The sequence below is a fragment of the Heptranchias perlo genome, chromosome 6, assembly GCF_035084215.1.
Source record: "Heptranchias perlo isolate sHepPer1 chromosome 6, sHepPer1.hap1, whole genome shotgun sequence".
Classification (NCBI taxonomy): domain Eukaryota; kingdom Metazoa; phylum Chordata; class Chondrichthyes; order Hexanchiformes; family Hexanchidae; genus Heptranchias; species Heptranchias perlo.
This window is the reverse complement of record NC_090330.1, coordinates 2,488,543-2,501,015: the sequence shown is the minus strand read 5'-3', so window position 1 is coordinate 2,501,015 and position 12,473 is coordinate 2,488,543. Positions and strand designations below refer to the sequence as shown.

The 12,473-nt window shown below is 45.9% G+C and overlaps 1 protein-coding gene across 1 annotated transcript in view; it reads right to left on the bottom strand.

Annotated features, from left to right (window-relative positions):
• The window catches only part of inppl1a (inositol polyphosphate phosphatase-like 1a), a 146,018-nt gene that overhangs the window by 87,024 nt on the left and 46,521 nt on the right, over positions 1-12,473 (bottom strand). The gene's annotated exons all lie outside the window — the stretch shown is intronic.

The following is a 12,473-nucleotide window of genomic DNA, read 5'->3' as shown; positions in this document are numbered from 1 at the left end:
GAAGGATTATCACACCGTCTCCTACGCATTCTTCTTCGGGGCCTCAGAATTGTCTAACTCTTCACACTTCCCTCACTCTGTTCCTTCCTCCTACAACCTACGAGCAGAACCTTTAGCTATCTCGGCCTTGCTCTCCGATATTCCCTCACTAAACCCCTCTGCCTTCGGTCAGTTTTTACAGCTCCTCTACTAATGTTTTGTGTCAGTTTCAAGGTGCTATATAAATGAAAGTTGCTGCTGTTTTAAAACTCAAGTTTGGAACAGGGTAGTGTATTCAGCCACATTGGGAGGGGCAAGGGAAACATATGTTACTTCTTCTGGTCAAAACTTTCTTGCAGCTACAGATAGTTCCTCTCCAGCTCCTAAATGTTACCACACACACAATGCACACCACAACAAAAAATCAAATAAGGCTGTACTTACACACTGAATATTATGGTAAGTGGTACTGGTATAGCACGTACCATAACATCCTATTTATAAGTGCAGCCTTATTGGTGCGTGTGGTTATTGTCATTGATTGGTGTTTGGAACTGTCTGCTTTCTGTTATTGCTTTACATTCAGTGCCATGTTTCATTACATTACATTGAGTCTACAGCGAAGAAACAGGCCATTCAGCCCAACTGTTCTATGCCAGTTTATGCTCCACACCACAACCCCTTATCTCGGGCAGGGCTTGCCAGTCTTTCGTAACCTAAATATCAGCCTCTGGGGTTCCAGTTCAGTCTAAATGGAGAAGGGGAAACCATCATTCCAGGCATGTCTGTCTCACAAACACACGTGGACAAGAAATGCCATAGATGCGGGCACAACTATACCTCAGCTAGTTCACCATATTCCTGCGCTCCCCACAATTAGCTTCAGAGGCGTGTGCAGGTATGATTGCTCAGTGTGATCAGTATGCTTAATTAATGTATTAACAGATTATCTGGTCATTGTCACATTTCTGTTTGTGGGACCTTGCTGTATGCAAATTGGTTGCCTTGTATCCTACATTACAACAGTGACTACGCTTCAAAAAAAAACTCCATTGGCTGCAAAGCGCTTTGGGACATCCTGGGGTTGTATATAAATGCAAGTCTTTCTTTTCAACTTTTTATTACAGGAGTAAACTGGACTTAAACCAGTGCTGTGCCAACGGGCTTTTTTGGTCAGCCAGTTTTCTGACACATACAGAAACCAGTCACCATGTTGAAGAGTAGCCTATGTAGTTTCTGTTTCCCAACATAAAGTGCACATACTCTCCCCATTGGGTCACACCCTACATACACAAGTCCAGGGAGCTTAGTCACAGGGTGACCTGTGGATATATTGGCCTTGGAGGGAGTGCAGCGCAGATTCATCAGAATGACACCAGGGCTAAAAGGGTTAAATTATGACGACAGGTTGCAAAGACTAGGCTTGTATTCCCTCGAGTATAGAAGATTAAGGGGTGATCTAATTGAAGTGTTTAAGATGATTAAAGGAGATGATAGGGTAGATAGAGAGAAACTATTTCCTCAAGTGGGGGAGTCCAGAACAAGGAGGCATAAGCTTAAAATTAAAGCTAGGTCGTTCGGGGGTGATGTCAGGAAGCACTTCTTCACATAAAGGGGAATGGAAATCTGGGACTCCCCCCCCCACCCACCCACACCCCCGAAAAAAAGCTGTTGAGGCTGGGGGTCAATTGAAAATTTCAAAACTGAGATTGATAGATTTTTGCTGGGAAAGGGTATTAAGGGATACGGAACCAAGGCAGGCAGACGGAGTTAAGATACAGATCAGCCATGATCTAACTGAATAGTGGAACAGGCTCGAGGGGCTGAATGGCCTCCTCCTTTTAGCATGTTGATAAAGCCCAGGTTTTACCAGCCAAATGTGCACAGGGGTCTGTTCGAGTTCAACTAGCTAAAACCAGGCACAGAGGACTAGTAAGCTTCCTACTGCTTGCTAAATCCGATTCTTGTACGATGCTCTTAATTCAGTGTCTTAAATTGCTCCCATCGACATGCAAAGACCAGATCCAAATCTGCACAGCTGTACGGTTGAAAACTAAAGATTAAAATTAAAAACAGGCCAGCTCCACTCAGTCAAGCCACAGTGGAAGGTGCTGGAACTCATCATGTTTCATACTGAAAGACAGAAATTGGAGCTTCTCCAATTGCTTAGTGAGTAAACATACTGCGTGGCGTGGATCCGAGCATACAGACCCAGGCTCAATTGACCATCGGCACTCAGTTGGCTGATCTAAGTCCGGGCAATGGCTTGGGCACTGCTGCCGGCTTCAGGACCCTGAGCTTGGGGTGGAGCAAAGCAGCGAATCAGTGATGGCAACTACAGTTTTTTTTAAAATCATCAATTCATGGGATATGGACATCGCCGGCAGGTCCAGCATTTATTGCCCATCCCTAATTGCCCTTGAGAAGATGGTGGTGAGCTGCCGCCTTGAACTGCTGCAGTGCGTGTGGTGAAGGTACTCCCACAGTGCTGTTAGGAAGGGAGTTCCAGGGTCTTGACCCAGCGACGGTGAAGGAACTGCGATATATTTCCAAGTCAGGATGGTGTGTGACTTGAAGGGGAACGTGCAGGTGGTGGTGTTCCCACGTGCCTGCTGCCCTTGGCCTTCTAGGTGGTAGAGGTCGCGGGTTTGGGAGGTGCTGTCGAAGAAGCCTTGGTGAGTTGCTACAGTGCATCCTGTGGATGATACACCCTGCAGCCACGGTGCGCTGGTGGTGGAGGGAGTGAATGTTTAAGGTGGTGGATGGGGTGCCAATCAAGCGGGCTGCTTTATCTTGGATGGTGTTGAGCTTCTTGAGTGTTGTTGGAGCTGCACTCATCCAGGCAAGTGGAGAGTATTCCATCACTCTCCTTGTAAATGGTGGAAAATCTTTGGGGAGTCAGGTGGTGAGTCACTTGCCACAGAATACCCAGCCTCTGACCTGCTCTTGTAGCCACAGTATTTATGTGGCTGGTCCAGTTAAGTTTCTGGTCAAAGTTTGAGTTACTCCAGCTCAAATGTGTGCGTGGCTGTCAGGTGGGGATTTCAAGGCTGCCACCCTTGTCTCTAACTGCATGACCCTGAACTCCAAACTTGACTTTAAAGATTGCAATTTCAATTTATATAACACCTTGAATGTCCCAATCTACACACACACATCCCATCAAGGCTCAAACACGAAAAATCAAAGAATCATTACAGCACACAAGCAGGCCATTTGGTCCATCGTGCCTGTTCTTTGAAAGAGCTATCTAATTAGTACCACTCCCCTGGTCTTTCCCCATAGCTCAGCAAATTTTTGCCCTTCAGGTATTTATCTAATTCCCTTTTGAAAGTTATTAAATCTGCTTCCACCGTCCTTTCAGGCAGTGCATTCCAGATTGTAACAACTCGCTGCGTAAAAAAATTTCTCCTCATGTCCCCCTGGTTCTTTTGCCAATTTGGTCAGGTGTCAGAAGGGTTCTGAAGCTCGCCAGGAGTCAGCACCTTCAGGAGAGGAGAGAAGGAAAAAAAAATCAGCATCTCCACTCAGTCTGCCCGAGTGGATTCACATATCCAGCCAGCAGGTAAGGCGTTTACACTTGGCTATGTTTATACGGAAAAGTTAGAGAACCGGGTACTTTTGAGGCTGCTGGGGAAAAAGATATGTACGAGCGGAGCATGTACTTGGCATTTTAATTCTTTAAACAGTAAACTCTCCGTGTCTATCTGCAGCACAACCTCTGTTCAAAATATGCTTTTAGCACACGTCCATCTTCGACATCCTGTTTGAGAAAACAAGTCTCCACATCTGGTCCAATGCACACAACTCCAGATGGCATATTGCAATTGCTTTTTGTATGTGCCAGAACCCTGTGATGCTGGTAGCCAAGGCTACCTAATTTCTGAAGTGGCCACTAAAACCATGCATACCATTTTCGGAAATGTTTTTTTTTTAAAAAGCGCAAACTCCTCATTTATGAGTAAGCACTCTGCTTGGTGCAGTACCGACCCAAACAGACCTCAGGACGTCCCAAAGCGCTTTACAGCCACCGAAGTACTTTAGAAATGTAGTTACTGTTATAATGTCGGAAACATGACAGCCAAATCGCGCACAGCAAGGTCCCACAAACAGCAATGAGGTAACAACCAGATAATCTAATCATATGATACAGCACAGAAGGAGGCCATTCGGCCAATCATGCCTGAAAGAGCTATCCAATTCGTCCCACTCCCCTGCTCTTTCCCCATAGTTCTGTAAATGTTTTCCCTTGAAGTATATATCCAATTCCCTTATGAAAGATACCACTGAATCTGCTTCCACCACCCTTTCAGGCAGTGCATTCCATGTCACCTCTGGTTCTTTTACCACTCACCTTAAATCTGTGTCCTCTGGTTACTGACTGTTCTGCCATTGGAAATAGTTTTTCCTTATTTACTCTATCAAAACCACCCATGATTTTGAACACTTCTATCAAATCTCGTCTTAAACCCCTGCTCTAAGAAGAACAATCCTAGCTTTTCAAGTCTCTCGACATAACTGAAGTCCCTCATCCCTGGCACCATTCTAGTAAATCTCTAAGGCCTTGACATCCTTCCTAAAGTGTGGCACCCAGAATTGAACAATACTTCAGCTGAGGCATAACCAGTATTTTATAAAGGTTTAGCATAACTTCCTTGCTTTTGTACTCTATGCCTCTATTTATAAAACCAAGGATCCCATATGCTTTCTTGACAGCCTTCTCAACTTGTCCTGCCACCTTCGAAGATTCGTGTACATACACCCTCAGGTGTCTCTGTTCCTGCACTCCCTCCAAAATTGTACCATTTCGTTTATATTGCCTCTCCTCATTCTTCCTACCTATCTGTTTTAATTATGTTAGTTGAGGTATAAATATTGGCCACGACACTGGTGAGAACGTCATGGGATCTTTTATGTCCATCTGAGGGGGCAGTCAGGGCCTCAGTTTAGCGTCTCATCTGAAAGATGACACCTCCAACAGTGCAGAACTCCTTCAGTACTGCACTGAAGTGTCAGCCTGGTTTATGTGCTCAAATCTCTGGAGTGGGACTTGAACCCACAACCTTCTGGCTCAGAGGCGAGAGTGCTCCCACTGAGCCAAGGGTAACACGACTACTGAGCCCAAGTTTGATTCCAGAACTCTGCAGACTTGGTTGATCCCAGCCAGAGCAGTGATTGGGGGGGGGGGGGTAAAGAGAGGGGAGAAAAAAAATGAATTTGATGGAGCTCCCGGTCATAATTGCTGTCCACTGTTCCCTGCCAGAAGTAAACATGCATGAATTGTGGATCAGACTTATTTGTGAGGCCACCGAGTCAAACAGCCTGCCAACACACATGATCTGCATTCCTTTGGGCTACCCGACTCAGACTCTTTCCTCGCTTTCCCCCAGAACTGAACAAAGTCCTGAAAAAGCACTCCTCACACTTCAACCAACTGCCAGGTTCTGACTGAAGGGTCCACACCCAAAATGTTGACCCATCTTCAGACGGCAGCAAATCTGTGTATTCCCAGTATTTGTTTTTTTTTTGTCATTTCCAGCATCCATGGATTTTGTTAAGCCCAGAGGCTCTATCCATCAATGGTCTTCAACATGGAGCTGATGCATTACAACAACTTGCATTTATATAGCACCTTTAACATAGTAAAATGTTCCAAGGTGCTTCACAGGAGTGTTAGCAGGCAAAATATGCCACCGAGCCATATAAGGAGATATTAGTACAGGTGACCAAAAGGTCAGAGGTTGATTTTAAAAGAATGTCTTAAAGGAGCAAAGAGGGGTGGTGAGGTTTAGGGAGGGAATTCCAGAGCTTAGGGCCATGACAGCCGACGGCACGGCCATCAATGATTGGGCGAAGGAAATCGGGGATGCGCAAGAGGCCAGAATTGGAGGAACGTAGAGATCTGGGTGGGTTGTGGGGCTGAAGGAGGTTAGAGAGATAGGGAGGGGGCAAGGCCATTGAGGGATTTGAACACAAGGATGAGAATTTTAAAATACGATCAATTAAAAAAAAGGATAGAGACTAGGAGGTGATGGTGTAGGGGCCTTCCAGTCCCAAAAACATCCCAAACAGCTTCAAATTCTGATCAAAAAAATTCTGACTGCCATTCTAGGACTGATAGTTAACTCTTAACATTTAAATTGCTCAACAGGAAGCTCGGTGGCTAAAGTCTGCTTGATGTTTTGCTCAACAGTGTTCAAATCATCAAATCCATTTCCGCTACGCACTGCTTCATCACATGGCTTTTCCTTCCCCTTCCTCGTATCTCCACAACACCACGAGATTTACAATTTACAGTCTGCAGCATCTCAGGAATTTAGTTCGACAAGACAGTGAGGCACAAAGAACTTGCACACGGTCATAAGTCGATAGAACCTTGACTTTCAATTCCACAAGTCAAAATCCTTCAACAAAGCCTGCCCTAAAAGATGTCAGGAGAAAAACTTTAGTACTTGTGTAAGAAAAAGCAATGACAAGTACTTAATACCAATCCTTTAGCTCAGGACCAAACACACAACACTTTACTTCTGCAGAATGCTTCAATATGGGGTTGAGGCACAAATCGGTCATGATATAACAGATTGGAGGAACAGGCTTGAGGGGCTGAATGCCCCCTCCTGTTCCGAAGTTCCCCTCCTCCAACCACAATTTTCTTCCTTTCCCTGCTGAAAGTGACAACTCTTGCTGGAGTACAGTTCCACAGGTAGTGGCTGCCCTCACTCCATTGTCAAAGTTGCAATTCTTCACACATCAGCCTAGACAGTGCACGGCAACAGGCTATTTGAACAGGGGATGCGCATGCAGTGTCCAGCTGAAGTCGGTGGGTAGTAATTAGAGTGGGAACCCCCGGCTGATTTCCCCCACCCCTTGCCCGCCATAGTGCCCAGCTGCAGCCTCAGCCGAGCTAATTCAGCATGGCCTCAGGATCGGATCAGAGAACTTCCTGGTCTGTGAGGCTTAGTTACACGCTAGAAACTGCCATTGGGAAAGCCAAACTTTAAATATGTCTTTAATTATAAAAGAAGTGTGCCCGACTAGGAGGATTTTTATTAAAATAGCACCCAAAAATATGGAAGCAAGTTGTGTACAAGTTGTGACACACTTACGATGGGTCAAACAGCCACCTCCTTTACCAAAACTTCCAAGTAAATACTGTAAAATCAGAATTACCTGCCTCCCCTATTGGTGATCAAGATTGGCAGATTGTCTGTTGAATATTGAGTCAAAAATAACCAAGTGGACATATGACATGGGCTGTAAAAGTTTATTTTTAAAAAACTTTCCTCCCTACCCTCCTCTCCTGACTCATTGGAAGAGTACATTCACTGCAGTTACTGTAAGTCTGATCCTTAGAAGTGGAGCAACAATACACACTTTTGAGAACAAAGAGCTGAGAAGTAACAGTATCTGTGTACATGTTATGCTTTATTCCACTGAACAAGCTTTGCTGTGTTTGCCTATAAGACGGAAGCAGCTGCTCATTAAATTCTCAGAAGTGACAAATGGCTAAAACCGAAGACATGGTGAGATTTTTATATAAACACAGATTTTAAATACATATATAAATATTATATATCTATCGTCCAACCTCTTAATCTTGAAATTTATTTTCTGTGTATTATACTGATACTACTATGGTTATTTACTCTTCTAAACTGTCTTCTTGTTCTTCCAAAGCTCCATGTGCATTATCCTTCGTACACTGCCACCTCCATGCGTTTGACTCATTACCCGATCCCTGACTCCAACTCAAAGTTTTTACCTCCCTCAGCCTTCCCTTCCTCCTACAATCCATCGGCTTTTTAAAACCCAAGCATGGCATAACCTACCACTGTTTCTTGACTTATCTCATATTTTGAACCTTGAGGATATCCTGCATCATGGGCCTTTAGCACCTTCATGTTAAGATTTGCATTCAATTTTTCCACACAGAAAAGCAATAAACCATTAAGCAATATTATTTAATCGGGTCGATCCTAACCACAGACAAGGTCTAGCATCATCAATTGATCTGGCCGGGAGTCCTACTGGATAATTTTATTGGACATTAATAGAATGCCCAAACTGGACAACCTGTCAACATGTTACCTGCATTCGTCGTCACTGGCCCAATTTCGTAAAAATAACAGCTTAGCAGATTTACAAAGCACAATAAGGGCACTGGAGAACAGACCATCCTTATAATCCTTTCTGCAATTTGAGTGGTTGAACTGGACTCCTGAAAATTTGATACAGATCTGCAAATGGCAGCGAGCATGCATGCAAAGCAAAAGCGTGCAGTCTGAAAACAATTTGATCCACCGCACCTTAAACAATTCCCTGTTTACCTGACGACAGGTTCCAGTATCTTCTGCTGGAGTTGCAGACAGAAAAGATGAATAACTTAAATAATCTTTTTATGATGATGTATTCTGAAGTAGGTATAACATACAAGCTGCACAAACAGCTATCAACTTTCTTGACGACTGTTAAATGACCGAATACATGGTATCAAAAGAACAAGATGACCAAGAAAGTCTCAGAATTAATCCAGTCTGTGTGCTCTTAAATAGGAATGGGTGGGAAGGCAACAATCAGCCAGAATTCCCACTGTTAATGCAGTGATTCCTCATGGAGAGAGTGAGCACACTATAAAATTACATCGAATGTACAACACAGAAACAGGCCACTCAGCCCAACTGGTCCAGGACAGTGTTGCTGCTCCAAACGAGCCTCCTCCCACCCCTCTTCATCTCACCCTAACAGCATAACCTTCTATTTCTTTCTCCCTCATGCGTTTATCTAGCTTCCCCTTAAATGCATCTATGCTATTTGCCTAGACTGGTGAGTTCCACATTCTCACCACTCTCTGCGTGAAGAAGTTTCTCTTGAATTCCCTATTGGATTTATTAGTGACTTTCTTGTATTTATAGCCACTAGTTTTGAACTTCCCCCACAAACATCTTCTCCATGTCTAACCTAACAAACCCTTTCAGAATCAGATCGCCCCTCAGCCCTCTCTTTTCTCGGGAAAATAGCCCAAGCCCATTCAATCTTTCCTGATAGGTAAAACCACTCAGTTATGGTATCATCCTTGTAAAGGGCACATACATGGAGTGAGATGGGAGGGGATCAGCCTTGGCTGTGAGAATGGTCACTTAAATGAATGATCCAAGAAAAGAGATGTATTTATTCAACGCGTTTAGAAACATTCCATGCAGGATCTACTCCAACTGCAGTCAATGGGGATGGATGTCAGAGGGGAACTCAGAGAAGTGAAGGACCAGCAAGCTTCGCTCTTCACCTCTGAGGCCTCAAAGATCATCTTCCAGTCCAGAGTCCGCTCTGTGGAGCAGGGTGAGAAGTGCTCGAGCAGCTTCTTCCAGAAGCTACACAGAGAGACCTCTGTGATCAGCAGCCTGAAGGAGGATGACGGCTCGGTGATGTCTTCGTAGGCCGGCATACTAAGGATAAGCAAAGTGCCAGGCAATGACCATCTCCAACAAGAGAGTCTAATCACCTCCCCTTGACATTCAACGGCATTACCATCGCCGAATCCCCCACCATCAACATCCTGGGGGTCACCACTGACCAGAAACATAACTGGACCAGCCACATAAATACTGTGGCTACAAGAGCAGGTCAGAGGCTGGGTATTCTGCGGCAAGTGACTCACCTCCTGACTCACCAAAGCCTTTCCACCATTTACAAGGCACAAGTCAGGAGTGTGATGGAATACTCTCCACTTGCCTGGATGAGTGCAGCTCCAACAACACTCAAGAAGCTCGACACCATCCAGGACAAAGCAGCCCGCTTGATTGGCACCCCATCCACCATCCTAAACATTCACTCCTTTCACCAGCGGTGCAGTGTGGCTGCAGCGTGTACCATCAACAGGACTGCAGCAACTCGCCAAGGCTTCTTTGACAGCACCTCCCAAACCCGTGACCTCTACCACCTAAATGGACAAGGGCAGCAGGCACATGGGAACAACACCACCTACACGTTCCCCTCCAAGTCACACACCATCCCGACTTCGAAATATATCGCCGTTCCTTTGTCGTCGCTGGGTCAAATTCCTGAAACTCACTACCTAACAGCACTGTGGGAGAACCTTTACCACATGGACTGCAGCGGTTCAAGAAGGTGGCTCACCACCACCTTCTCAAGGGCAATTAGGGATGGGCAACAAATGCTGGCCTTGCCAGCGACGCCCACATCCCATGAACAAATAAAAAAAAATCCTTTTATGCAGGGCTGTATGACACGAAGCCCACAGACAGCACGGCCTCAGAGTCCTTCCTGTCCTCTATTACGGAAGTCTTAGAGGACAGCGAGCAGGAGAGCATGGATCAGCCACTGACCTTGGACGAGCTGTGAAAGGCTGTCCGGTCCTTCGAGAAGAGTAGAACTCCCGGAAGCAACGGCTTACTGGTCGAGTTGTACTCGACTGTGTGAATGGACAGGCCCAGACCTACTGGAAGTGTCCTGGTATATGCTTCTGGCAGGAAGCATGTCAGAGTCCATGAGGAAAGGCATCATCACCCTCATCTACAAGCGGAAGGGGGAAAGGAATCAGAAATTGGCAACCCATTTCCTTGCTAAATGTTGACTACAAGATTCTGTCTAAGGCCATTGCCAACAGGCTCTAATCTGCTCTGGAGCGGGTTATCCACCCGGATCAGACCTGTACTGTACCCAGCCGGAAGATCTCTGATAGCCTTGCACTCACAGCTCCGCTGTCATAGTCACCTGAGCTATCTTCCACTTTGTCTGAAGGTCCAAGGTTGAATGCGTCCACAGTGTCATCACATACAAACCCCCAGACAAAAGGCCGGGGGAGCGTCCCCAATGCTGCTCTGATCCTGATGGCCGCCTTTGTGTGTGGCTGCCTCAGGATATGTGCAGAGCCCCAGTATGCAAACATCAAGTGTCACGACATGCTGAGTTTCGACCTGTCCAACACAGAGAAGGCTGGGTCTGGCCACACTGGTGCAAGATGTCCCGTCCAGCTGGACCGTTCCCCCCCCCCCCACCACCCCGCAACCTGTCCCAGGTGGAGAAGTTCCCGAGGAGGAACCCCTTCAACCACAAGGCCGTCAGACAGTGGTCAACAGGAAACGTTCTGAAACCCCTGCAAGGAAAGGAGAAGGTGGACTCGATTGGGTTTTTCCCCAACCAGATGGTTGGTGCCATTTGGCAGAACGTCTTGTCCCCAGAACTGACAAACAGGCGCCAGAATGTAGTCTGGATGGTGGCAAGAAAGGCCCTCCCCAGTGTGGTCCTTCCAACGTGAAATCCTTCAACATGCACGGAATCTCAGCACCACAGCGCCCTCGAGGCTGCGGTGGGGAGGAAACTGTCGTCCACCTCCTTATGAGCTGCCCCTTCGCGCAGAGGGTGTGGAGAGAGATGCGTCGGTATCTGTCCTGGTTCATCCCCAACAGGTTGGTAACACAGAACGCTGTGCTCTATGGGCTGATGCCTGGGATGCGCACCGAGACAGGTATCATCTGCAACTGAAAGACCATCAACTCAGTGAAGGAGGCCCTTTGGTCCGCCCGAAACCTGCTGGACTTCCAGCTGAAGGAGCTGTCCATGACCAAGTGTTGCCGACTGACACACTCCAAGGTCAAGGAGTACGTGCTGCGGGACACAATGAAGCAAGGTGCGACCTACGCAAAGGCACTATGTGGAAAGGCCACCCAACCTTGTATTGTACACCATGAGTCATAAGAAATACTGTGTTTGAATTGTAATATTGAGATTGCTTTGTGTACGATCTGTAATGTATTGGTTTGAATTGTACTGGTTTGGAATTGTGATATTTACATTGAAGTGTGTATATCTTTAAATTCTAGAAACATTCCAAGATTCTTCACATAAAATTAATTACTCTCTCTGTAATTACAGTGAAGGTTACATGGATAAACGATGCAGCAACTTCGCACGAAACAGGATCTCAAAAATAGCAAATTGATAAATGAGTTGCTAATCTGTTTTGATGGTATCAGTCAATGAAGGAATGTTGGTCAGGACACTTAGAACTTCCTGCTCTTCTTCCGGCAGATGCCACGGGATCTTTGTCCATTCCAGTGATTCAGGTTGAATGTTAGTGGCCTCAGTTTAACATTTCATCCTCAAGAGGGCATTTCCAACAATGCAGCACTCCCTTGATACGACACCATCATTCTAGTTTGTGCGCTCCTGAAGCAGGACAATGTACTGAGTCAAAAGCAAGAATGCTACAAGCAGAGAAACCAGAGGGATAACCAGCATCCATCCTCAAGACTGATCCCAACATGGGCCAGTGCCTTGCGGAGCAGGGAGAAATGTCTGAAGTGGGTTAAGGAGCTTATAGAATTATAGAAACCCAAAGATATGCATGGAGCAATAGAATATTGGCTTCACACCCATATATCTCTTGGCTGTACCACCAGGGAAGATTGTGTGAGGGGGTCAAGCATTTCCCCACACCAGGAATGGGGGTTAAGAGAAAGACAGGCGCAGAGAAT